Below are 27,908 nucleotides of genomic sequence, written 5' to 3'. Positions count from 1 at the left end.
TTGTAAATAATGCTGCTATAAATATTAGTGTGAAAATGTCCATTTGTGTCCTTGCCCTCATGTCCTCTGAGTAGATACCTAACAATGGTATTGCCGGGTCATGTGGCAATTATATATTTAGCTTCCAGAGGAACCACCAAACTGCCTTCCACAGTGATTGTACTATTTGACATTCCCACCAACAGTAGATAAGTGTGTCTCTTTCTCCACATCCTCTCCAGCGCTTGTCGTTTTCTGTTTTCTTGATAATGACCATTCTGGTGGGTGTGAGATGATATCTCATTGTGGTTTTGATTTATATTTCCCTAATAGCCAGGGAAGTTGAGCATCTCGTCATGTGTGTTTTGGCCATTTGTATTTCTGCTTCTGAGAAGTGTCTGTTCAAGCCTTTTGCCCATTTTGTAATTGGGTTGTTGGTCTTCTTGTTGTTGAGTTGAACAATCTCTTTATATATTCTGGATACTAGACCTTTATCTGATATGTCATTTCCAAATCTCCCATTGTGTAGGCTGTCTTTTTACTTTCTTGATGAAGTTCTTTGATGCACAGAAGTGTATAATTTTGAGGCGTTCCCATTTCTTTCTTTCTTCAGTGCTCGTGCTCTGGGTGTAAGGTCTACGAAGCTGCCTCCTATTATAAGATTTATAAGATATTTCCCTACATTTTCTTCAAACACTTTTACGGTCTTAGATCTAATGTTTAGGTCTTTGATCCATTTTGAGTTAATTTTTGTATAGGGTGTGAGACATGGATCCTCTTTCATTCTTCTGCATATGGATATCCAGTTCTCTAGGCACCATTTATTGAAAAGACTGTTCTGTCCCAGGTGAGCTGGTTTGACTTCCTCATCAAAGATAAATTGTCCATAGATGAGAGGGTGTATATCTGAACACTCTATTCAATTCCATTGGCCATTATATCTATCTTTATGCCAGTACCATGCTGTTTTGACCACCGTAGCTTCATAATACACGTTAAAGTCAGGTACTGTGAGACCTCCAACTTCATTTTTTTTACCTCAGGATACTTTTAGCTATTCGGGACACCCTCCCCATCCAGATAAATTTGGTTATTGGTTTTTCTATTTCTGAAAAGTAAATTTTGGAGATTTTAATTGGTATTGCATTGAATCTGTAAATCAGTTTAGGTAGAATTGACATCTTACTTATATTTAGTCTTCCAGTCCATGAACATGGTATGCCCTTCCTATTTAGGTCTCCTGCGATTTCTTTTAACAATTTCTTGTAGTATTCTTTGTACAGCCCTTTTGTCTCTTTAGTTAAATTTATTGCTATATATTTTATTCTTTTAAAAGTTGCAATTGTAAATGGAATTTTTTTCTTGATTTCCCACTCAGATTGTTCATTACTAATGTATAGAAACATTACAGATTTTTGAGTGGTGATCTTGTAACCTGCCACTTTGTTCTACTCGTTTATTAGCTCTGGTAGTTTTCTGTGGATTTTTCGGGGTATTTGACATGTAGTATCATATCATCTGCGCACAGTGAGAGTTTTACTTCTTCCTTTCCAATTTTGATGCCTTGTATTTCTTTTTCATGTCTAATTGCTCTGCCTAGAACTTCCAACACAATGTTGAATATCATTGGTGATAGTGGACATCCTTGTCTTGTTCCTGAACTTAGGGGGAAGTTTTTAAGTTTTTCCCCATTGAGGATGATGTTAGCTGTGGGTTTTTCATATATTTCCTTTATCATTTTGAGGAAGTTCCCTTCTATCTGTATCCTCTGAAGTGTTTTCAACAGGAAAGGATGTTGAATTTTGTCAAATGCCTTTTCTGCATCAATCGAGATGATAATGTGTTTTTTTCTGCTTTGATTTGTTGATATGGAGTATTACATTAATTGATTTTCTTATGTTGAACCATCCTTGCATACATGGGATGAATCCTACTTGGTCATGGTGTATAAGTTCTTTAATGTGCTGCTGTATTCAATTTGCAAGAATTTTGTTGAGGATTTTTACATCTACATTCATTAGAGAGATTGCTCTGTAGTTTTCTGAAGGATAGTTTTGCTGGATATAGAATTCTTGGTTGGCAGCTTTTCTCTTTAGTAGTTTTAGTATATCATCCCATTGTCTTCTCGCCTCCATGGTTTCTGCTGAGAAATCTATACATAGTCTTATTGGGCTTCCCTCGGATGTGATGGATTGCTTTTTTCTTGCTGCTTTCAAGATTCTCTCTCTCTCTTTCACATATGTCATTCTGATTAGTAAGTGTCTTGGAGTACGTCTATTTGGATCAATTCTGTTTGGGGTATGCTGCACCTCTTGGATCTGTAAATTTAAGTCTTTCATAAGAGTTGGGAAATTTTCATTGATAATTTCCTCCATTTGTTTTTCTCCTTCTTTTCTCTTCTCTTCTCCTTCTGGGACACCCACAACACATATAATCATATACTTCATGTTGTCATTCAATTTCCTGAGTCCCTGCTTATATTTTTCCATTCTTTTCCCTATGTTTTCTTTTGCTCATTGGATTTCAGAGGTCCTGTCCTCCAGTTCACTAATCCTGGCTTCTGCCTCTTGAAATATGACATTGTAGGTTTCCATTGTTTTTTCATCTCTTCTACTGTGCCCTTCATTCCCAAAGGTTCTGGGATTTGTTTTTTAGACTTTTGAATTCTTCTTTTTGTTCATTCCTTGTCTTCTTTATATCTTCCCTAAATTCACTGATTTTGACTTTTGATGAGGTTTTCCATGTCTGTTCGAACATTCTGAATTAATTGTTTCAATTCCTGTATCTCATTTGTTCCATTGACTGGGCCATATCTTCAGTTTTCCTAGCATGATTCATTATTTTTTGCTGGTGTCTAGGCACTTAATTACCTTAATTAGTTTATTCTAGAGATTGCTTTCACTTTTTTTACCTAAGATTTTCTTGCTGGATGACTTTGTTGTCTATCTGTTCTTTGACATTCAGTTCAGCTTATTTTGGACCTCTAGCTTAGGTTTTGTTTAACAGATCAGAATTTTTCCGTTCTTGTTTTCTTGTTTCTTGCCCTGTTTTGTACAGTACCTTTTTCCCCCCTTAGGAGGGTCTACTTAGGTATTATAGACCCCAGCGAGATTCTCTCAGACCAAACTCGTGTCCTTTAGGAGGAAAGAGTCATCTACATCAGTATTCCCTGAGGGTGAGACCAAGCAGATTGAAAGGCTTTCCTATAAAGCCTCTGGGCTCTCTGTTTTTCCTATCCTGCCCAGTATGGGGCACTTGTCTGCCTGTAGGTCCCACCAGTATAAAGTAATGCTGTACCTTTATCTTCAGCAAACTCTCCCTGCTGGGGGCTTGGTTGAGATAGAGGAGAGGTTGCAGGCCAGCTCTAATTGCTTCACTTTTCCAGACCCTGGGTTCTGAAGTTTTGAGGGGGGGGGGGGGTGATTCCAAATGAGCTGGGCCCCATCCCTCTCCCATGGAAAGCACAGGCTCCAGACAAACACTCAAACAAGCTTAATTCTGCCTATGCCTGGGGCAATTGGAGCCTGAAGCCTTGCAGCTGTATCCAAAGGGTACTCAAGCCGTAGAAACACAGCCACAAAAAATAAAGAGAAAGATCCTTTTCAGAGCAGGACCTCATTCCTCATGTTTGCCAATCAAGAGATCATAATCTCTTGCCAAATCAAGAGATTATGTTGTTTTGTGTACCTTCAGGGCATATGTGCCCCCTCCTTTCCTTCAGGGCCAGACCCTTTCAAGTATTATGTGCTATCTGATCTCAAAAACCTCTGTTTCTTTTTTTCTTCTTTCTTTTTCCATCAGCCCTGCCCTCTCTGTGCCAGGGCAAAAACTGGCACCCTCTGCTTTGACTGGAGGTTCAGCTGAGCTGGGGGTCTATTTTTAGTAGTTAAAATTTTAAAATTAATCCCACAATTGGAGCTTGGTTGTGCTCAGCACCTGCTGCAGGTAAAGTCTCTTTCCTTTCCCCTCTGGGAAGCAGCCTGTAGGGGAAAGGCCCCAGCCTCCATGGCTTGGGGTCTCATGGTTCTGAGTGGGCTTGCAGCCAGCCCAGATGGTCCAGACTGGGGTACACTGTGTGTCTGGTCACTGTCATAGCCACAGCTGTTGTTCTGTACTGTTCCTGGCTTTTTCTATCTGCTCTGGAGGATGAACTAAATCCCACACCTCGCTAAGCCACCATCTTGGCCCTCTCTCCCCTTGTTTGTTGATCATTCCATTCTTGATATATAATCAATAACTCACAGTATCATCACATACTTGTATATTCATTATCATGATCATTTCTGAGGACATTTGCATCAATTCAGAAAAAGAAATAAAAAGAAAACACAAAAAATTTCATACATACCATACCCCTTACCCTTCCTTTTCATTGATCACTAGCATTTCAATCTACTAAATTTATTTCAATATTTGTTTCCTGTTCTAGTTTGCTAGCTGCCAGAATGCAATATACCACAAACAGAACAGCTTTTAAAAGGGGGATTTAATAAAGTTGCTAGTTTACAGTTCTAAAACTGAGAAAATGTCCCAATTAAAGCAAATCTATAGAAATGTCCAATGAAAGGCATCCAGGGAAAGATACCTTGGTTCAAGAAGGCCGATGAAGTTCAGGGTTTCTCTCTCAAGTGAGACGACAGATGGCAAACACGGTCAGGGTTTCTCTCTCAGCTAGAAGGACACATGGTGAACAGGCATCATCTGCTAGCTTCCTCTCCTGGCTTCCTGTTCATGAAGCTCCTTGAGAGGCATTTTCCTTCTGCATCTCCAAAGCACTGGCTGGTGGACTCTGCACTTCGTGGTGCTGCAGCATTCTCTGCTCTCTCTGAATGTCCTTGCTTTCTCTCTTGCCATTCTCTTTTACAGGATTACAGTAAAATAATCAAGACCCACCCAAATGGGTGGAGACATGTTTCCACCTAATCCAGTTTAAGAACCACTCTTGATTGAGTCACATCTCCAGGGAGATGACCTAATTACAGTTTCAAACATACAGACATACAGTACTGAATAGGGATTAGAAGAAATGGCTGCCTTTACAAAATGGGATTAGCTTTAAAACATGGGTTTCTAGGGTACATACATCCTTTCAAACCAGCACATTCCACTTATTATTTATTTTTAATCAATGTGTTTTATTAAGCTGTTGATAAGGTAGATAAAAGGAGTATCAGACACAAGGTGTTCACAATCACACTGTCTCTTTGTGAAAGCTTTATCATTATACAATCTTCTTCAAGAAACATGGCTACTAAACACAGGTCTACATTTTCAGGAAGTTCCTTATAGCCTCTTCATTACGCCTTAACTGAAAAGGTGATATCTATTTAATGCATAAGAATAACCTCCAGGATAACCTCTCAACTCTGTTTGGAATCTCTTAGCCATTGACACTTTATTTAGTCTCATTTCACTCTTCCCCCTTTTAGTTGAGAAGGTTTTCTTAATCCCTTGATATTGAGTCCCAGCTCATTCTAGGATTTCTGTTCCACGTTTCCAGGAAGGTCGACACCCCAGGAGTCAAGTCTCACATAGAGAGGGGGAGGGCAGTAAGCTTGCTTGTCATGTTGGCTGAGAGAGAGAGAGGCCATATCTGTGCAACAAAAGAGGTTCTATGGGGATGACTCTTAGGCCTGATTTTAAGTAGGCTTAGCCTATCCTTTGCAGGGTTAAGTTTTATATGAACAAACCCCAAGAGTGAGGGCTCAGCCTATTGCTTTGGTTGTCCCCACTGCTTGTGAGAATATCAAGAATTCTCCACTTGGGAGACTTGCGGGTCAAGATGGCGGCTTAACAACGTGCGCATTTTAGCTCGTCCTCCAGAACAACTACTAAATAACCAGAAACAGTACAGAACAACTCCTGGAGCCACGATAGTGACCGGACACACAGTGTACCCCAGTCTGGACCAGTTGGACTGGCTGCGAGCACCCCCCAGAACCGTGAGTTCCCAAAGCTGCGGCGGCCAGCACCCCTCCCCCACAGGCCACTTCCCAGAGGGGAAAGTAAAGGACTTTACCAGCAGCAGGGACTGGGCACAATCAAATGCCAATTGTGGAACTAATTAACAAATTCTGAATATTAAAGTTTAAAAATCCCTTACCTATTACAAGCTCCTGACATTATTAACATTTATGTTTTCTTCTAAAAGTTTTATAGTTTAGTCCATACGTTTAGGTCATTGATCAGTTTTTGCTGTTGTTTAAGTGAATCCACTGAAACTTTATATATAATTTCCAGTTTATTAGAAATATAGGAGATAAATAAGCATGATAAATGATAGAGCAGGGAAACAAATCCAGAAAATAGGATATTGAGGACAACAACATGGTCTCTTTAACAAGTCAGTGTTATGAAAACAAACACTAACAGCAAATAAACAACCACCACCAACAATAACAAAAGAGACTCAACAGCCAGAACTATGTTGAATCCTGGAATAGATATTGGTTTTGGCAAACCAGCTGTGAAGGACATTGATGAGTCTATTAGATAAATTTGTGATTATTAAATCAGAGGAAATGCAACTTGACTGAAAAAACAGATTGTAGAATAGTATGTACAGTAATGGCCTCATTTTTACAAAATATAAAAGTATACATGCGGTGGAGACATAGGGCCCAGGCTCCCTCCACCCCCAATCCCCTATCCAGACTGATAAGTTACTACACATTACCTACAATGACCAGAACAGAATATGTACATTTGTAAACTAATAACTGCCCATTGTAAAAGCCAACCCATTTCTAGTATACTACATTCAGGCAGCTTGAGCAAACAAATAGCATATCTTTTTCAAGTGCAATAAAAGTTACCCCAAATACAAATTTTCATGCTTTAGTTGATAGGTAAACTAATCAATGGCCTTGACATAACTTAAGTAATCTCAGCAGTGCTAAGACCTTCAGGCTAAAAATGGCTAAAACCCTTAAAAATTCCGTCTGTAATAGCAAAAAATCTTCCAACTATTCCCTTTCGCCAAACTGTATCAATTTTTGGAGGGGTGGGGGGACTTACAAGGTATTTTCATGTAACTCCCTTATAACCTAGGCAGGAAAACAAATACTTCAAAGTAATTGGAAGTCAAACTGCTCTCAGTTATCAAAACAATGAAATGACAAAACAAAACAGAAGCTCTAGGGTAATCCTTTGTTCATCCTAAGAGTGGGCCTGTATATTTAGGGCAGGTATGTATGAATATCACTGATTAAAAAATTTTAACTCATATTTGGCTTGTTCATATTTGTTCACTTGAATACTATATTTTATTTATTTATTTTTTGAATAATTTATTTTAAATTATAATCCAAGGTTCTTTTTTAACTTTTTCTTATTGTGGGATTTAACATATATACAAAAAAGCAATGAATTTCCAAATACATTTTTTTCTTTTTATTTTATTTTTTTAAATACCAAAAAAACATCAAACATTCCTTTTTTGATCATTCTGTTCTACATATATAATCAGTAATTCACAGTATCATCACATAGTTGCATATTCATCATCATGATCCAAATATATTTTAACAAGTAGTTATAGAACAGAGTTTAAAGTTTAGCATGGGTTACAGTTCCACAATTCTTTGTTTTTTCTTCTAGTTGCTCCAAGTCACTGAAAACCAAAATAAATATCAATGTAATGATTCAGTAGTCATACTCATTTGTTAAATCCTATTTGTGTTATACTCCTCCTAGTCTTTTTGTGAAAAATTACACATGCAAAAATGCAATTAGTTGTAGAACAGATTTCAGAGTTTTGTATGGACTACAACTCCACAATTTTAGGTTTTGACTTCTAGCTGCTCTAAGGTACTAGAGAATAAAAGAATTATCAGCAGTCCTATTCATTTGTTAAGCCCTAACTTCTCTGTATAACTCTACCACCACCTTTGATCTTTCTTTCACTCTTTAGGGACATTTGGCCTATGTCCATTCTAACTTTTTCATGTTGGAAGGGGCTATCATGATATGGAATAGGGGGATGGAACTAGTTGATGTTCTGGAGAGGCTGGTCCCTGCATTTTGGGACTTACTTGGTCCAGAGACCATCTGGATACTTCCCTTTTTTTTTTTTTTTCTAGGCTTTTGTTTTAATTTCCTAGGCTGCTCAAGAAAATACCATGAAATGGCTGGGTTTAAACAATAGGAAATTATTCACTCACAGTTTGAGGCTGGGAAAAAGTCCAAATCAAGGCATCATTGAGATGATGTTTTCTTTCTGAAGACTGTGGCATTCTAGGGCTGGCTGCTGGTGATCTTTGATCCTGTGTCACATGACAAGGGGCATGTTGGCCTCTCCTGGACTCTTTGTTCTTTTGGGGGTTCTGTTTAATTTTAACTTCTTGCTTATATAGATTTCTCTCAGACTGAATTTCACTCCACTTATAAAGGACTCTAGTAATAAGACTATTATTTAAGACCCATCCTATTGGGTTAGGACACACTCTGAAGTAATGTCATCATTAATCCACAGGAATGAATTAAATTTTAAGAACGTGCTTTCTTGGGCACCTGCAATTTCAAACACCATAGCTTTTTATATGGAGTTGTGCTGGTTTGAAAATGCACCCCCAAAAGGCCATGTCCTTTAATCCTGATTCAATATTATAGGGTGGAAATCTTTGATTAGATTGTTTCCATGGAAATTGACCCACTCATTTGTGGTATGACCTTTTGATTAGATTACTCCCTGGAGATATGACATGCCCAATTGTAAGTGTGGTCTTTTGATTCAAGGTGAGGTCTTGATTAGTTTACTGGAGTCCTTTAAAAGGGAAGACATTTTGGAGAAAACACCATTGTTTCAGAGCTGACAGAGATGCAGACATTTGGAAGATGTTGACAGAGAGAGGTGCCTAGACATAGATGTCTGGAGATGCAGAGCTCAGCAGACATTGCTATGAACCCAGAGTTGTGACCTGGAGGAACTAAATAAAGGCCCATAGACACTTAGAGAAGAAAGCACTGGAATCAGAATCTGGAAGCAAAGGAACTGGGAACAAGGACCACAGTCACCAGCCACATGCCTTTCCACATGGCAGACATCATCTTTCCTTGAGTCAAGGTATCTTTTTCTGGACACCTTAGTTTGGACATTTAATGCCCTTAAAACTGCAAATTTGTAACCTAATAAATGCCATTTTTAAAAGCCATTCCATTTCTGGTATATTGCATTCTGGCAACATTAACAAACTAAAAACGGGTACATGCAATTTCAACTACCACAGCTTTTTATAGTTTTGATTGTTACATTTAGGTCTTTGATCCAGTTTTAGTTGATTTTTGTATATAGGGTAAGGTTAGGGGTCCAGCTTCATTCTTTTGAATACGGATTTCCAGGTTTCCCAGTACCATCAGATGAAGAGACTATTCTTTCCCAGTTAAGCAGGCTTAGCACCCTTGTTAAAAATCAGTTGGCCATAGATGTGAATGTTTATTTCTGAACTCTCAATTTGATTCCATTGGTCTATTTGTACCATGCTCTTGTGATTACTGTTAACTGTGTAATAAGTTTTAAAACTAGGAAGTGTGAATCTTCCAACCAATAAGGGTGGTACACAAATATTGTTTTCCCTTCACAACACACTGTAGAGTTGAACATCCCTATCCCTCTGAATTTAAGCTTGGCCACATGACTTTCTCTGGTCAATGAAATGTGAGCAGAGTGGCTTGTGTCACATCCAAGCAGAAGCTCTACAATTATCTAATTCTCTGTTTTCCACTACCACAGGTCCCAATGCCTACATCCCATCTTTTGTTGACATTTAGAATGAATGAGAAAAAAAAAATCCTGTTTTTTGAAATCTTCAATTTAGGGGTTGCTACAGCAGAGCCTTGCCTTCCCTGAGCAGTACAACTAATGAAGAAAAGGAAGTACTGAATGTAAGGCACTCTGTGGAGAAGGTTTTTTTTTTAACCTCAAAAACCAATAATGAGGTATAATTTACATAAAATAGTTTATATGTACTGTGTAGATGAGGTTTTTTAAACTTTTTTATTGTATAATATATATACAAAACAAAGAAAGAAAAAAGCAATAGTTTTCAAAGCACTCTTTAATAAATAGTTACAGGACAGATCCCAGAGTTTGTCATGAGCTACCATACCATCATCTCAGATTTTTCCTTCTAGCTATTCCAGAACATTGGCTAGAAGAAATATATATTTTTTTATTATCACTTTTTTCTTTCTCTTTTGTAAAAATAACATACATACAAAAAAGCAATAAATGTCAAAGCACAGCACAAGAATTAATTATAGAACAGATTTCAGAGTCTGGTATGGGTTACAATTCCACAATTTTAGGTTTTTACTTCTAGCTGCTCTAAGATAATGGAGACTAAAAGAAATATAATGATTCAGCAATCATACTCCTTTATTAAACCCTACCTTCTCTGTGTAACTCCCCCATCACCTTTGATCTTTCTCCCACTTTTTAAGGATATTTGGCCTATGCTCATTCTAATTTTTTCACATTGGAAGGCTTGTCAATAATAAGGGGTAGGGAGATAGAATTAGCTGATGTTCTGGAAAGGCTGGCCTCTGTAGGTTTCAGGACTTATCTGCTCCAGGGACCCATTTGGACGTTGTAGGTTTTCAGAAAGTTATCCTAGGGCATGGAATTTTTGTAGAATCTTATATATTACCCTAGGTGTTCTTTAGGATTGGCTGGAATGGTTTTGGTTGGGGGTTGGCAAGTCATGATAGGTAGCAATGTCTAACTGAAATTTGCATAAGAGCAGCCTCTTGACAATTTTAACACTCTCAGCCATTGATACTTTGTTACACTTCTTTTCCCCCTTTTGGTCAGGATGGCATTGTTGATCCCATGGTGCCAGGGCAAGGCTCATCCCTGTGGGTCATCTCCCATGCTGCCAGGAAGATTTTCACCCATGAATGTCATGTCCCACATAGGGAGGAGGGCAATGATTTCACTTGCAGAGTTGGGCTTAGAAAGACTGAGGCCACATCTGAGCAACAAAAGAGGTCCTCCAGAAGTAACTCTTGGGCATGCCTATACATAGTCAAAGCTTCTTCACTACCTACATAAGCTTCAGAAGAGTAAGCCTGAAGATCAAGAGCTTGGCCTATTGATTTTAGTATCCCTAATCTTTGACACAGTATCAGGGATTTCCTCAGTAGTAAAGTTTAATAGTTTCATATTTTTTCCCATCCCTCAAGGGACTTCACCAATACTTTCTGATTATCTGCTTAATATATTCTGGGACATATCCAGGTATCACATTAAGCTATACCGGATTAAAGGACCTCATTTTATTCTGGGCTCCCTGTGTTTTGATTATTTAAATGAACTATCTAGACTGGGTTGAGTTAGATTATGTGCTACATAAAATTTAGGTTCTGGACAAAAACTTCTCTCCCTTTGGTCTCAAAGAGTAGGTGAAGTTCTAAAATATAGACAATAAATTTTAATAAATACTAATGGTTGTGTAGCCACTACCTTAATCAAGGCATCTCAGAGGCTTCCTCATGCCTCTTTTCAGTCAATCTTTACCGCCCACTCCAACTTCTCAATTCAACCCCAGGCACAACTACTCATTTACTTTCCGTTAGTACAGTGTTGGTTGTTCTATCATTTTATATAAATGGAATCATACTATATGTATCCATTCTTTACCGTTAGAGAAATTTTGAGATTATAAATTGGCATTATAAATTAGCCTACCTCTGCATTCATATAAAAAGTGAAGGTTGAATCCAGCCTAATTAGGGTAATTAATCTATACCTCCCTGAATTTTTTTTATTATAAAGACATACTAGATATAGTTTCCTGTGCTTTAGTATAATAGCCTTCATACCCAGCATAACAAAACTATTATTTTCTACTTATCTGAGAATTTTTCAAGACTTTAGCCCCCAGGAATTTTTCCTTTTTTTTTTTTTTTTTTTTTAACAGCGTAACCAGTGCCTAATATGTCTGGCATAGTATTGGTTCAGTAAATATTTGCGGAATAAATGGATGCATTTCCTGTGAATTGCTTCTATACAAATCTATATTAAATTACTGCAATCCTTTAATAGAAACTTAAGCACCATGTACTCCTAAAGGGTAAGTGCCCTATTCGTTTAAGATAGGGATGGTGTGTGGAATTTGAAGCTGAAGGAAGGCAGCAGCATTGCCGAGTACACGGTGTCTCTAAATCCTATTGTGTTGTTGTAAAACCATTACATAAGGACAAGCAAGGAAGAAAATTAAAATTCTGAAACAGGCTGTGCGAAGGTCTATGTTGGCACCCCTGTAGCCCCTGCAACAAGGGCCCTAGCCCGGGAATCCTGAGAACTGGCTCTAAAGCATGACTTCTCATAAACCCTCGTTCGCTCAGGACAGGCTTCTATCCCTAAAGCACTTACCCTTTAGGACTACTGCCCAGCGCTCCGCCTCCGAGCCGGGTCTCGGGCTTCCAGCTTCAGCCTGGAGGAAGAGGTACGAGATTGCGCAGACGCACCTCACCATCTCGCCCCTGCCGGTCCCGCCCAACCGCCGGCCGTCTAGTCCCGCGCAGTCTGCGTCCTACGCAAGCGCGCGTACGTCTACTGGCCCATCCCTCTCTTCACGGTTCTCGCGCTTCACCGGCGCGCACACGTCTCCAGGTGCCTCTGTTCCCAAGGCGTTGCTTCGCGTGCGTTGGAGTCGTCACCGCTGCCATCGGGGCCGGAAGTGACCGTGGCGTGTTCGCCGTCAATTTCTCGGCGTGCTCCAGTAGCGGTTGGGGGTGGCGGCAGTTGGAGTGGGCAGTGCGGGTTCCAGCGCGGGCGGTGGGGCCGGGTGCCTCCTTCGTCGACGGGAGCCCGGTTGGACCTGCCCCGACGGTTGGCGGTGGGCGGTGTAGTTCGGAGCCGCCTTACAGGTGAGTGCCGGGTCTCCGGACAGTCCTGAGGGCAGGCCGGGAGCGGAGGTGGGTACCGCCGCGCACTCTGTCGTCAACTGCGGCGCCCGCGCAGGGGCGCGGGTACTCGCTTTTGTTGCCGACACCTGTAGCTCAGGTGAGGCTCCTGTCTAAGGAATCTCGTCCATCCAGGACGAGATCCAGGGCGCTTTCGGGAATTCCTGCGGCTCCCACCTGTGGACCTGTGTCTGTAGAGGCGTCCCTGGCCGAGAGAACCTGTCATTATTCCCTCATTGTTTTGATTGGTCCTCGCTCGTATCCGTTCCCTTGAAAGTCTTGACACTGGAATTCAGCGTCCGTTCTTACATTTTGTGATATCTGTGCAATATTGTTGAGGGTGTTATTTAGTTCGTTCTAGAGCCGGTCTTCCTCAGGGAGGCTAATGACTTTTTGTTTAGAGTTGGGTACCTTTTACAAAACTTACACATCAAAATACTGTTTCATTCAGCATATTATATGGTGACGAAGTTAGGGATAAACATGGATCTTTATGTGCGTTCTAATGGATAATCTTAAACTCTATTTAATAAAAAAAATAGCTCCCTTATTTAACTGCGAAGTGCCACTTTTATAAATTACTAATTTCTTACAGCACCGTGATACACCCTTCTTATTGAAGAACTGTTTTATGTTTTCCTCTTTGAAATCAGTCTCTTAGTTACTCTTGAAACATTCTTGAAGAATGTGGGCCATGGACCTTTTCCACGCAGTCACGATGATAGAACGCTATGGAGTCAAGAAAGTTTCTCGTAGTGTTCATACTGCCCTAAATGTGTCAGAACGCAGTTCTGTTTCATTTTCCAGTGGATGTGGTTTTTGTAATCAGTGAGTCCGTACACAAAGAAATAGCGACAGAACTCTTTGTCTTGTATTAACAGTGCTATTTTGTGACACATACCGTGCCTTTAAAAAAAAAGACAGTGCCTATCTACTTTTCAGTATTCCTAGATTATGAAAAGCTATGTTAAACTTCTTTGTGGGGTTGGTTATTCAAGAAGCTTTTACAATTACAGAGTCAATACTAAGGCATTCTATGTAAGATAACGTCAAAGTCTGCATCTTTCTTTGAAAATTTTTTTCTATTCTGACATACTGAGGATTAGAGAATTTTTTTTCTTTATTTCAAAAATATGGAATGCTTCAGGAATTTGCGTGTCATCCTTGCTCAGGGGCCATGCTAATCTTCTCTGAATGGTTCCAATTTTAGTATATGTGCTGCCGAATCGAGGATTAGAGAATGTTGACTTGCTTTTTACAACAGTGTGTGCATTTATTGTTTTGTTTTGTTTTGTTTTAGCTTCTCAGCTGTTTAAAAAAAATAGCCTGTGAAACCAAAATGATCAGAGTTGATAAGGTGTTAAATAGATTTTGCTTGTGGCACTTATTGTTGTGACTTTTTTTTTTTTTTTTTTTTTTTTTTTTTTTTTAAAGGAAAGACAGAGAGAAGGAAGGAAGGATAGAAGGAAGGAAGGAAGGAAGAAAGGGAAACATTTTTAAACATTTTCTTGTTTTATTGTATTCTGTTTCTCCGTTTTTTGTTACATGGGCTGGGGCCGGGAATCGAACCGAGGTCCTCCGGCATAGCAGGCAAGCACTTTGCCCGCTGAGCCACCGCGGCCCGCCCTGTTGTGACTTTTAAATTACATTTTAAATTCTCCACTCATTGATTTATTTTTATTTTGTTCAAGGTAAACTGGAAATTATCAGTTGTCCTTCTTTTGCAGGAAAATTTATCAAATACATACATAGTAGACTTAATATGTAATTTTGTTTTCTGACCAGGTTTCCTTTTGATGCTTTTTTAGTAGTAATAATTTGCTCATGCTTGAGTAATTTATCATTTGATATAAAGGTAAGAAAAATGTGTGACGTTACAATGGGTCATGAGCCATTCATTTATTGTGCTTATTTAGTCATTAGATTGAATTTACATTACCTTATGGTTGCTTTCATATCCCAGAGATGAACATTCTGAAAATTTCTCACCAGCGAATTGCCTCTTTTAAAATTACACACTTGGTTTACTGAACCAAGTGCCTTCCCGAAGTGCCTTCGGGAAGATGCAAGATTGAGTTTAATGATATGTTTTTGTTTCAGGAAAACAGGTTTAAATATTTTAAAAACATTTCAAGCTTCCAACATTGATGTTATCTCTTCAGCCTGTGTTTAGTAATGTTCTCCTTTTTACTAAGCAAAAAAAAAGAACACCTAGAGTAAATAATCTCCCTTCCACTAACCTTCAAGATTTCAAGGTTTAATTCTTTCTTATTTATTTTTGTCTTAAGTGCAATTTCTTGCAACTCAGTTGGTGCTCCTTAAATATTTCTTGAATGAATGACGTATACACATTATGATAAAAACTGGTGGATAAGTGGAACTTGGCCTAAGATTCCATAGAAAATTAAGTGGGTATATTATCCTTTTTGGATATGAAATAGGGGAGGGCCTTACATTTGTTGTTTTAAGAGAGAATGTGAATCTTAGAACTTGAGTAGTTTGATCTGTTCTGTGTTCTTTTTCAGTCTCTTTAATCACTTATTCCCAGTCCTAGAGGAGAAAAAAGCATTTTAAGTCTCATTTTGGAGACCCACATGACATCACATATCACATTTGTTAGAAATTTTGCTGTAAAATTGAGTCCTTAGTACTTAATTATAGAAATTTGACTGCTACCTTAATTAAAATTGTTTTGCATCTTGTTTAGTTTAAATGAAAGTAGTAATTAGCTAAATCATAAATCCTCAAGGTATATAAGCAAAAAGGGTGGTTCTTATTGAATATGGTAAAGAACAGCTTGCTGTATGATAAAGTGGGCATAGTGTGTGGGTTTTTTCTCCCTAATTTTTGTAATCACTAATCTAAATTTTTGGAAATACAATTTTTTATGTGTACTATTAATGTTGAACCAATAGCTAATGTTTACAGTTCATGGTGGTTAAAATTTGGTTTATCAACTTTTCTTTAAACATGTTCATTTCTTCATATATTGGGAGGTATTGTGCTCGTTAGGCCCATTTTTGTCCTGTGGTGTAATTTTATGGATGTAAGGACATATTCTTATTCATAGGAGAATTGCATAAATTTACAGTGTTGATATTCATTTGAGAAGGATGTCTTGGGGTAGAGGCTACTAAAGGAATACGGAAAATTATTTTTGGCTAACATTTGGGAACTAAGGGTGCTTTGTGATTATTTTCAGGAGACACATTGTTACTTTTACAACCAGTAATTTTTCAGGTCAGTTGATTATATGGCCTTGGATTGACTTTACATTTTCATTTGTTAGAAAATGTCAATTGTCTAAGGATTTATCCAGCAAGAAAGAGAAATTCATAACATAGAACCTTTGAAGAAAACTTGAAGTGCCTTTGGGGCCATTGATCTGTGGCTTTCAAACAAAAAACCTGAGAACCATCTGTTTATCACAATTTAATTAAGTGGATTTTTTGTTTTTAAACGTGGGGAAAGGAGAGAAGTATATGGAGAGAGTCTCTTAAGCAAAGAGGAAGAGGGAGAAAAGACTTGAGAGGCCTAATATCCAAGCCCATCCAGATCAGCATCTGGCCCCATTTATATGCTTCGAATACTGTTTCTGAAACTAGGTGTCACTGTAGGGCATGATGACTTCAGGGCAGAACTAATTATGCAGGAGTGAAGCCATAATCCAGCTTTTTGGGAGATGAGTTGAGGATCAAGGAATGTGAGAATGCTGAGAGGAAATGGAGAAAGGTAAGAAGTCTTAGTTTAAGACAAAAACTTAAAAAGTATTTATTCACTCACAAATTTATTGAGTATCTGCTGTATGCGCAGCATGATTCTATGCCAAGCTGGGCTAGAACAGTGAATAATAGAAAGACATGGTCCCTGACCATGAAGTTTTTATTCTAATGGAGTATTTGTCATTGTCCAGGACTCCAGGGAGGCACTATGTAGCCTATGGGAATTTTTTCTTTTTGTTTTGGACCTCAGATGCCAGACTTGAGTTATTATGGAACTCAGTTAATATTATTGCTACTTACCAATTAGACCCAAATTTCATGGCTTAAACAACAAATATTTATTATCTCATAGTTTGTTGGGTCAGGAATCTGGGCAAGACTTGCTGGGTGTCTCTGACTCAGGGTCTCCCACAAGGCTGTAAGCAAGTGCTGTAGTTGTCTCAAGGCTCAACTGGGGAGGATCTGCTTCCAAGCTCACTCACATGGTTGTTGATAGGATTCAGTTCCTCATGGGCTTTTGGAGTGAATACCTCAGTTTCTCACTGGTTATTGGCCTGAGGCCTCCCTCAGTTCTGTGCCATGTGAGTCTTTGTGCAGAACAGCTCGCAACATGTTAGTTGGTCTTAGAGCATGCCAGCCAGAGAGGGTGAGCACAAATTAATCTTAGAAATGACAATTCATTATTTTTCATGTTTCAAATGTTAGATGCCCACATTCAAGATAAAAACCAGAAGTCGAGGCTCATTGAAAGACATCCTAGAAGCTCCTTGTCATTATCTATGGATATAAGGCCCTTCTCCTGTATTTTTTTTTTGTCACCATCCCTCCCAGTTTGCTTTCTTCACTCACTTTCCCCCATAGACACTCATATATTTAATATATGTTGTTGGGTACATAGCATCCTTAAAAAAGGAGTGTTTTATATAGCATATTCATTTTTAATTTATAAAATGATACTGAGATTTAGATCTTGTTCTAATATTTTTTACATCCAATCCTTTATTTTGATAATCTCTCCATGTTGCTATTTGTAAATTGTTCATTCCTTCCGTCCGCTACGTTGTATTCAATAGTATGCATCTACCATATTTTCTTGTCTATTCCCCTAGCAGGGAATATAGTTAAATTGCCTCCAACTCCTTGATTTTTCTAATAGTTTTGTCATTAGCATCCAAATATAAATTCCTTTATTAATCTGTGTGAGACTTTAGAATATTGACAGAAGAGTAGGATTGCTGAGTCATAGAGTATATGCATAATTTCCCTAAATACTGACAAATTGCACTCTTAACATGACTCTAACAGTTTGTACTCACAGATTCTATGTGAGGGTTTCCTTTTCTGCTCAGAACTTGACAATACTTATCATTAGACTTTTTTTTTTTAACCTGGTAAATGTAAAAAAGGGATCTCACTGCTTTGATTTAGATTAATAAATTCCCAGTGTCTATACTTGTTAGCTATTTGGGTTTTCCTTTCTTTGTGAATTGCACTTTATGCTTTACCTTTTTTTGTGTAAAAGTCCTGTTGTCCATTAGTGTGAGGAGTTACAAGGATGGGTTTTCTTATATTAATTCACCCTTGCATTCCTGAGATAAACTTGTCTTGATTTCGGTGTGTGTATATGTTTTTTCTCTTTGTCTGTGTTTGCATGTGGTTTTTCTTTTGATCCAGAAATTGAACCTGGGTCTCCGGCATGGCAGGTGAAAATTCTGCCACAGAGCCACTGTTGCACGGCCCATTTCCATATGTTTTTTTTTTTTTTATTAATTAACGGAAAAAAAGAAATTAACCCAACATTTAGAAATCATACCATTCTACATATGCAATCAGTAATTCTTAACATCATCACATAGCTGTATGATCATCGTTTCTTAGTACATTTGCATCGGTTTAGAAGAATTAGCAACACAACAGAAAAAGATATAGAATGTTAATATAGAGAAAAAAATAAAAGTAATAATAATAGTAAAAAAAAAAAACCTATAGCTCAGATGCAGCTTCATTCAGTGTTTTAACATGATTACTTTACAATTAGGTATTATTGTGCTGTCCATTTTTGAGTTTTTGTATCTAGTCCTGTTGCACAGTCTGTATCCCTTCAGCTCCAATTACCCATTATCTTACCCTGTTTCTAACTCCTGCTGGACTCTGTTACCAATGACATATTCCAAGTTTATTCTCGAATGTCGGTTCAGATCAGTGGCACCATACAGTATTTGTCCTTTAGTTTTTGGCTAGACTCACTCAGCATAATGTTCTCTAGGTCCATCCATGTTATTACATGCTTCATAAGTTTATCCTGTCTTAAAGCTGCATAATATTCCATCGTATGTATATACCACAGTTTGTTTAGCCACTCTTCTGTTGATGGACATTTTGGCTGTTTCCATCTCTTTGCAATTGTAAATAATGCTGCTATAAACATTGGTGTGCAAATGTCCGTTTGTGTCTTTGCCCTTAAGTCCTTTGAGTAGATACCGAGCAACGGTATTGCTGGGTCATATGGCAATTCTGTATTCAGCTTTTTGAGGAACCGCCACACTGCCTTCCACAGTGGCTGCACCATTTGACATTCCCACCAACAGTGGATAAGTGTGCCTCTTTCTCCGCATCCTCTCCAGCACTTGTCATTTTCTGTTTTGTTGATAATGGCCATTCTGGTGGGTGTGAGATGATATCTCATTGTGGTTTTGATTTGCATTGCTCTAATGGCCAGGGACATTGAGCATCTCTTCATGTGCCTTTTGGCCATCCGTATTTCCTCTTCTGGTAGGTGTCTGTTCAAGTCTATTTCCCATTTTGTAATTGGGTTGGCTGTCTTTTTGTTGTTGAGTTGAACAATCTCTTTATAAATTCTAGATACTAGACCTTTATCTGATATGCCATTTCCAAATATTGTCTCCCATTGTGTAGGTTGTCTTTCTACTTTCTTGATGAAGTTCTTTGATGCACAAAAGTGTTTAATTTTGAGGAGCTCCCATTTATTTATTTCCTTCTTCAGTGCTCTTGCTTTAGGATTAAGGTCCATAAAACCGCCTGCAATTGTAAGTTTCATAAGCTATCTCCCAACATTTTCCTCTAACTGTTTTATGGTCTTAGACCTAATGTTTAGATCTTTGATCCATTTTGAGTTAACTTTTGTATAGGGTGTGAGATATGGGTCTTCTTTCATTCTTTTGCATATGGATATCCAGTTCTCTAGGCGCCATTTAGAAGAGACTGTTCTGTTCCAGGTGAGTTGGCTTGACTGCCTTATCAAAGATCAAATGTCCATAGATGAGAGGGTCTATATCTGAGCACTCTATTCGATTCCATTGGTCGATATATCTATCTTTATGCCAATACCATGCTGTTTTGACCACTGTGGCTTCATAATATGCCTTAAAGTCCGGCAGCGCGAGACCTCCAGCTTCGTTTTTTTTCCTCAAGATGTTTTTAGCAATTCGGGGCACCCTGCCCTTCCAGATAAATTTGCTTATTGGTTTTTCTATTTCTGAAAAATAAGTTTGATTGGTATTGCATTGAATCTGTAAATCAATTTAGGTAGGATTGACATCTTAACTATATTTAGTCTTCCAATCCATGAACACAGTATGCCCTTCCATCTGTTTAGGTCTTCTGTGATTTCTTTTAACAGTTTCTTGTAGTTTTCTTTATATAGGTTTTTTGTCTCTTTAGTTAAATTTATTCCTAGGTATTTTATTCTTTTAGTTGCAATTGTAAATGGGATTCGTTTCTTGATTTCCCCCTCAGCTTGTTCATTACTAGTGTATAGAAATGCTACAGATTTTTGAATGTTGATCTTGTAACCTGCCACTTTGCTGTACTCATTTATTAGCTCTAGTAGTTTTGTTGTGGATTTTTCCGGGTTTTCGACGTATAGTATCATATCGTCTGCAAACAGTGATAGTTTTACTTCTTCCTTTCCAATTTTGATGCCTTGTATTTCTTTTTCTTGTCTAATTGCTCTGGCTTGAACCTCCAACACAGTGTTGAATAATAGTGGTGATAGTGGGCATCCGTGTCTTGTTCCTGATCTTAGGGGGAAAGTTTTCAATTTTTCCCCATTGAGGGTGATATTAGCTGTGGGTTTTTCATATATTCCCTCTATCATTTTAAGGAAGTTCCCTTGTAGTCCTATCTTTTGAAGTGTTTTCAACAGGAAAGGATGTTGAATCTTGTCAAATGCCTTCTCTGCATCAATTGAGATGATCATGTGATTTTTCTGCTTTGATTTGTTGATATGGTGTATTACATTAAATGATTTTCTTATGTTGAACCATCCTTGCATACCTGGGATGAATCCTACTTGGTCATGATGTATAATTCTTTTAATGTGTTGTTGGATACGATTTGCTAGAATTTTATTGAGGATTTTTGCATCTATATTCATTAGAGAGATTGGTCTGTAGTTTTCTTTTTTTGTAATGTCTTTGCCTGGTTTTGGTATGAGGGTGATGTTGGCTTCATAGAATGAATTAGGTAGTTTTCCCTCCACTTCGATTTTTTTGAAGAGTTTGAGGAGAGTTGGTACTAATTCTTTCTGGAATGTTTGATAGAATTCACATGTAAAGCCGTCTGGTCCTGGACTTTTCTTTTTAGGAAGCTTTTGAATGACTAATTCAGTCTCTTTACTTGTGATTGGTTTGTTGAGGTTATCTATTTCTTCTTGAGTCAAAGTTGGTTGTTTATGTCTTTCCAGGAACCCGTCCATTTCCTCTAAATTGTTGTATTTATTAGCGTAAAGTTGCTCATAGTATCCTGTTATTACCTCCTTTATTTCTGTGAGGTCAGTAGTTATGTCTCCTCTTCCATTTCTGATCTTATTTATTTGCATCCTCTCTCTTCTTCTTTTTGTCAGTCTTGCTAAGGGCCCATCAATCTTATTGATTTTCTCATAGAACCAACTTCTGGTCTTATTGATTTTCTCTATTGTTTTCATGTTTTCAATTTCATTTATTTCTGCTCTAATCTTTGTTATTTCTTTCCTTTTGCTTGCTTTGGGATTAGTTTGCTGTTTTTTCTCCAGTTCTGCCATGTGGACAGTTAATTCCTGCATTTTTGCCTTTTCTTCTTTTCTGATATAGGCATTTAGGGCAATAAATTTCCCTCTTAGCACTGCTTTTGCTGCGTCCCATAAGTTTTGATATGTTGTGTTTTCGTTTTCATTCACCTCGAGGTATTTACTAATTTCTCTTGCAATTTCTTCTTTGACCCACTCGTTGTTTAAGAGTGTGTTGTTGAGCCTCCACGTATTTGTGAATTTTCTGGCACTCCACCTATCATTGATTTCCAACTTCACTCCTTTATGATCCGAGAAAGTGTTGTGTATGATCTCAATCCCTTTATATTTGTTAAGACTTGCTTTGTGACCCAGCATATGGTCCATCTTTGAGAATGATCCATGAGCACCTGAGAAAAAGGCGTATCCTGCTGTTGTGGGATGTAATGTCCTATAAATGTCTGTTAAGTCTAGCTCATTTATAGTAATATTCAGATTCTCTATTTCTTTATTGATCCTCTGTCTAGATGTTCTGTCCATTGATGAGAGTGGTGAATTGAAGTCTCCAGCTATTCTGGTATATGTGTCTATTTCCCTTTTCAGTGTTTGCAGTGTATTCCTCACGTATTTTGGGGCATTCTGGTTCGGTGCGTAAATATTTATGATTGCTATGTCTTCTTGTTTAATTGTTCCTTTTATTAGTATATAGTGTCCTTCTTTGTCTCTTTTAACTGTTTTACATTTGAAGTCTAATTTGTTGGATATTAGTGTAGCCACTCCTGCTCTTTTCTGGTTGTTATTTGCATGAAATATCTTTTCCCAACCTTTCACTTTCAACCTATGTTTATCTTTGGGTCTAAGATGTGTTTCCTGTAGACAGCATATAGAAGGATCCTGTTTTTTAATCTATTCTGCCAGTCTATGTCTTTTGATTGGGGAATTCAGTCCATTAACATTTAGTGTTATTACTGTTTGGATAATATTTTCCTCTACCATTTTGCCTTTTGAATTATATATATCATATCTGACTTTCCTTCTTTCTACACTCTTCTCCATATCTCTCTCTTCTGTCTTTTCGTATCTGACTCTAGTGCTCCCTTTAGTATTTCTTGCAGAGCTGGTCTCCTGGTCACAAATTCTCTCAGTGACTTTTTGTCTGAGAATGTTTTAATTTCTCCCTCATTTTTGAAGGACAATTTTGCTGGATATAGGAGTCTTGGTTGGCAGTTTTTCTCTTTTAGTAACTTAAATATATCATCCCACTGTCTTCTAGCTTCCATGGTTTCTGCTGAGAAATCTACACATAGTCTTATTGGGTTTCCCTTGTATGTGATGGATTGCTTCTCTCTCGCTGCTTTCAAGATCCTCTCTTTCTCTTTGACCTCTGACATTCTAACTAGTAAGTGTCTTGGAGAACGCCTATTTGAGTCTAATCTCTTTGGGGTGCGCTGCACTTCTTGGATCTGTAATTTAAGTCTTTCATAAGAGTTGGGAAATTTTCAGTGATAATTTCTTCCATTAGTTTTTCTCCTCCTTTTCCCTTCTCTTCTCCTTCTGAGACACCCACAACACATATATTTGTGCGGTTCATATTGTCCTTGAGTTCCCTGATACCCTGTTCAAATTTTTCCATTCTTTTCCCTATAGTTTCTGTCTCTTTTTGGAATTCAGATGTTCCATCCTCCAAATCACTAATTCTATCTTCTGTCTCTTTAAATCTATCATTGTAGGTATCCATTGTTTTTTCCATCTTTTCTACTTTATCCTTCACTTCCATAAGCTCTGTGATTTGTTTTTTCAGTTTTTCTATTTCTTCTTTTTATTCAGCCCATGTCTTCTTCATGTCTTCCCTCAATTTATCGATTTCGTTTTTGAAGAGGTTTTCCATTTCTGTTCGTATATTCAGCATTAGTTGTCTCAGCTCCTGTATCTCATTTGAACTATTGGTTTGTTCCTTTGACTGGGCCATATTTTCAATTTTCTGAGCGTGAAACGTTATCTTCTGCTGGCGTCTGGGCATTTAGTCAGATTTCCCTGGGTGTTGGACCCAACAGGTTGAAAGATTTTTCTGGGAAATCTCTGGTTCTGTTTTTCTTATCCTGCCCAGTAGGTGACGCTCGTGGCACACGTTTGTCTGCGGGTCCCACCAGTAAAAGGTGCTGTGGGTCCTTTAACTTTGGAAAACTCTCGCCGTGGGGGAGGTTCGCCAGCCGAAGCGGCTTGGAAGAGTGCCAGCTGGCCCGGGGGTCCGAACGTGGGGAGGGTTGCCGGCCGCCACAGCCCGGGAGAGCGCCCGTCCGAATTTCCTAGTCGGCCCGGGACGCCAAGCGTGGCGGGAGGTCGCCAGCTGCCACAGCCCGGGAGAGTGCACCGTTCCCGGCCGAACCGGGGAGTCACGTGTTTGGAAGGGACCCCCCCGGTCACCGTTCTCCGCGGCCTGGGGATTTCCGATCCAATTCTCTCAGTTGGACCGGGGGGCCGCGCGTGGTGGGTTTGCCAGCCGCCACGGCTTGAGGGGACCGCCTGCCCAATTCTGCCAACTGGCCCAGGAAGGAGGAGGGAAGGGACTCCAGCCGCTTGCCGCCCCGCCCGGGGAAGCCTGCGCCCTTCGGCGATCTCACCGAAGTGGGTTCTCCCAGCCAGTCAGCTGTTCCAGGATGGGGTACACTGTCTTTTTTTTTTATTTATTTTTTTATTTTTTTATTTTTTTATTAACGGAGAGAAAAAAAAAAGAAATTAACACAACATTTAGAAATCATACCATTCTACATATGCACTCAGTAATTCTTAACATCATCACATAGATGCATGATCATTGTTTCTTAGTACATTTGCATCGGTTTAGAGGAAATAGCAACACAACAGAAAAAGATATAAAATGTTAATATAAAGAAAAGAAATAAAAGTAGTAGTAATAGTAAACAACAACAACAACAAACAAACCAACAAGCAAACAAAAACAAAAAAAAACCCTATAGCTCGGATGCAGCTTCATTCAGTATTTTAACATGATTACTTTACAATTAGGTATTATTGTGCTGTCCATTTTTGAGTTTTTGTATCTAGTCCTGTTGCACAGTCTGTATCCCTTCAGCTTCAATTACCCATTGTCTTACCCTGTTTCTAACTCCTGCTGAACTCTGTTACCAATGACATATTTCAAGTTTATACTCGAATGTCCGTTCACATCAGTGGGACCATACAGTATTTGTCCTTTAGTTTTTGGCTGGATTCACTCAGCATAATGTTCTCTAGGTCCATCCATGTTATTACATGGTTCATAAGTTTATCTTGTCTTAAAGCTGCATAATATTCCATCGTATGTATATACCACAGTTTGTTTAGCCACTCTTCTGTTGATGGAGATTTTGGCTGTTTCCATCTCTTTGCAATTGTAAATAACGCTGCTATAAACATTGGTGTGCAAATGTCCGTCTGTGTCTTTGCCCTTAAGTCCTTTGAGTAGATACCTAGCAATGGTATTGCTGGGTCGTATGGCAATTCTATATTCAGCTTTTTGAGGAACCGCCAAACTGCCTTCCACAGTGGTTGCACCCTTTGACATTCCCACCAACAGTGGATAAGTGTGCCTCTTTCTCCGCATCCTCTCCAGCACTTGTCATTTTCTGTTTTGTTGATAATGGCCATTCTGGTGGGTGTGAGATGATATCTCATTGTGGTTTTGATTTGCATTGCTCTAATAGCCAGGGACATTGAGCATCTCTTCATGTGCCTCTTGGCCATCCGTATTTCTTCTTCTGGTAGATGTCTGTTTAAGTCTTTTTCCCATTTTGTAATTGGGTTGGCTGTCTTTTTGTTGTTGAGTTGAATAATCTCTTTATAAATTCTGGATACTAGACCTTTATCTGATATGTCGATTCCAAATATTGTCTCCCATTGTGTAGGCTGTCTTTCTACTTTCTTGATGAAGTTCTCTGATGCAGAAAAGTGTTTAATTTTGAGGAGCTCCCATTTATTTATTTCCTTATTCAGTGTTCTTGCTTTAGGTTTAAGGTCCATAAAACCACCTCCAGTTGTAAGATCCATAAGATATCTCCCAACATTTTCCTCTAACTGTTTTATGGTCTTAGACCTAATGTTTAGATCTTTGATCCATTTTGAGTTAACTTTTGTATAGGGTGTGAGATATGGGTCTTCTTTCATTCTTTTGCATATGGATATCCAGTTCTCTAGGCACCATTTATTGAAGAGACTGTTCTGTCCCAGGTGAGTTGGCTTGACTGCCTTCTCAAAGATCAAATGTCCATAGATGAGAGGGTCTATATCTGAGCACTCTATTCGATTCCATTGGTCGATATATCTATCTTTATGCCAATACCATGCTGTTTTGACCACTGTGGCTTCATAATATGCCTTAAAGTCCGGCAGCGCGAGACCTCCAGCTTCGTTTTTTTTCCTCAAGATGTTTTTAGCAATTCAGGGTACCCTGCCCTTCCAGATAAATTTGCTTATTGGTTTTTCTATTTCTTAAAAATAAGTTGTTGGGATTTTGATTGGTATTGCATTGAATCTGTAAATCAATTTAGGTAGGATTGACATCTTAACTATATTTAGTCTTCCAATCCGTGAACACGGTATGCCCTTCCATCTATTTAGGTCTTCTGTGATTTCTTTAACAGTTTTTTGTAGTTTTCTTTATATAGGTTTTTTGTCTCTTTGGTTAAATTTATTCCTAGGTATTTTATTCTTTTAGTTGCGATTGTAAATGGGATTCGTTTCTTGATTTCCGCCTCAGCTTGTTCATTACTAGTGTATAGAAAAGCTACAGATTTTTGAATGTTGATCTTGTAGCCTGCTACTTTGCTGTACTCATTTATTAGCTCTAGTAATTTTGTTGTGGATTTTTCTGGGTTTTCTACATATAGTATCATATCGTCTGCAAACAGTGATAGTTTTACTTCTTCCTTTCCAATTTTGATCCCTTGTATTTCTTTTTCTTGCCTAATTGCTCTGGCTAGAACTTCCAACACAATGTTGAATAATAGTGGTGATAGTGGACATCCTTGTCTTGTTCCTGATCTTAGGGGGAAAGTTTTCAATTTTTCCCCATTGAGGGTGATGTTAGCTGTGGGTTTTTCATATATTCCCTCTATCATTTTAAGGAAGTTCCCTTGTATTCCTATCTTTTGAAGTGTTTTCAGCAGGAAAGGATGTTGAATCTTGTCAGATACCTTCTCTGCATCAATTGAGATGATCATGTGATTTTTCTGCTTTGATTTGTTGATATGGTGTATTACATTAATTGATTTTCTTACGTTGAACCATCCTTGCATACCTGGGATGAATCCTACTTGGTCATGATGTATAATTCTTTTAATGTGTTGTTGGATACGATTTGCTAGAATTTTATTGAGGATTTTTGCATCTGTATTCATTAGAGAGATTGGTCTGTAGTTTTCTTTTTTTGTAATATCTTTGCCTGGTTTTGGTATGAGGGTGATGTTGGCTTCATAGAATGAATTAGGTAGTTTTCCCTCCACTTTGATTATGTTGAAGAGTTTGAGGAGAGTAGGTACTAATTCTTTCTGAAATGTTTGATAGAATTCGCATGTGAAGCCGTCTGGTCCTGGACTTTTCTTTTTAGGGAGCTTTTGAATAACTAATTCAATCTCTTTACTTGTGATTGGTTTGTTGAGGTCGTCTATTTCTTCTTGAGTCAAAGTTGGTTGTTCATGTCTTTCCAGGAACCTGTCCATTTCTTCTAAATTGTTGTATTTATTAGCGTAAAGTTGTTCATAGTATCCTGTTATTACCTCCTTTATTTCTGTGAGGTCAGTAGTTATGTCTTCTCTTTGATTTCTAATCTTATTTATTTGCATCCTCTCTCTTCTTCTTTTTGTCAATCTTGCTAAGGGCCCATCAATCTTGTTGATTTTCTCATAGAACCAACTTCTGGTCTTATTGATTTTCTCTATTGTTTTCATGTTTTCAATTTCATTTATTTCTGCTCTAATCTTTGTTATTTCTTTCCTTTTGCTTGCTTTGGGATTAGTTTGCTGTTCTTTCTCCAGTTCTTCCAAGTGGACAGTTAATTCCTGCATTTTTGCCTTTTCTTCTTTTCTGATAAAGGCATTTAGGGCAATAAATTTCCCTCTTAGCACTGCCTTTGCTGCGTCCCATAAGTTTTGATATGTTGTGTCTTCATTTTCATTTGCCTCGAGGTATTTACTAATTTCTCTTGCAATTTCTTCTTTGACCCACTCGTTGTTTAAGAGTGTGTTGTTGAGCCTCCATGTATTTATGAATTTTCTGGCACTCCGCCTATTATTGATTTC

General features: G+C 38.3%; 1 protein-coding gene, 1 long non-coding RNA gene and 1 other non-coding gene across 5 annotated transcripts in view; 1 reads left to right on the top strand and 2 right to left on the bottom strand.

Moving 5' to 3' along the window:
• Positions 1–7,356: 7,356 nt before the first annotated feature.
• On the bottom strand, positions 7,357–12,663 carry LOC143674007 (uncharacterized). The gene is made up of 3 exons (XR_013170821.1): positions 12,353–12,663; positions 8,142–8,243; positions 7,357–7,591 (listed from the first exon to the last, which is right to left on the bottom strand). It is a non-coding gene; the product is annotated as an uncharacterized LOC143674007 (long non-coding RNA).
• KATNA1 (katanin catalytic subunit A1) overlaps positions 12,535–27,908 on the top strand; it is an 83,197-nt gene continuing 67,823 nt past the window's right edge. The window contains exon 1 of one of the 3 annotated variants that reach the window (XM_077149223.1): positions 12,535–12,849. The gene's annotated coding sequence lies outside the window, so the exon portion shown is untranslated. The other 2 variants (XM_077149224.1, XM_077149225.1) reach the window with 2 other exon arrangements.
• On the bottom strand, positions 14,013–14,119 carry LOC143675211 (U6 spliceosomal RNA). The gene has a single exon (XR_013171454.1). It is a non-coding gene; the product is annotated as a U6 spliceosomal RNA (small nuclear RNA).

The sequence above is a fragment of the Tamandua tetradactyla genome, chromosome 2, assembly GCF_023851605.1.
Source record: "Tamandua tetradactyla isolate mTamTet1 chromosome 2, mTamTet1.pri, whole genome shotgun sequence".
Classification (NCBI taxonomy): Eukaryota; Metazoa; Chordata; class Mammalia; order Pilosa; family Myrmecophagidae; genus Tamandua; species Tamandua tetradactyla.
The sequence above is the reverse complement of the archived record's forward strand: the minus strand, read 5'-3'. Positions and strand labels throughout refer to the sequence as shown.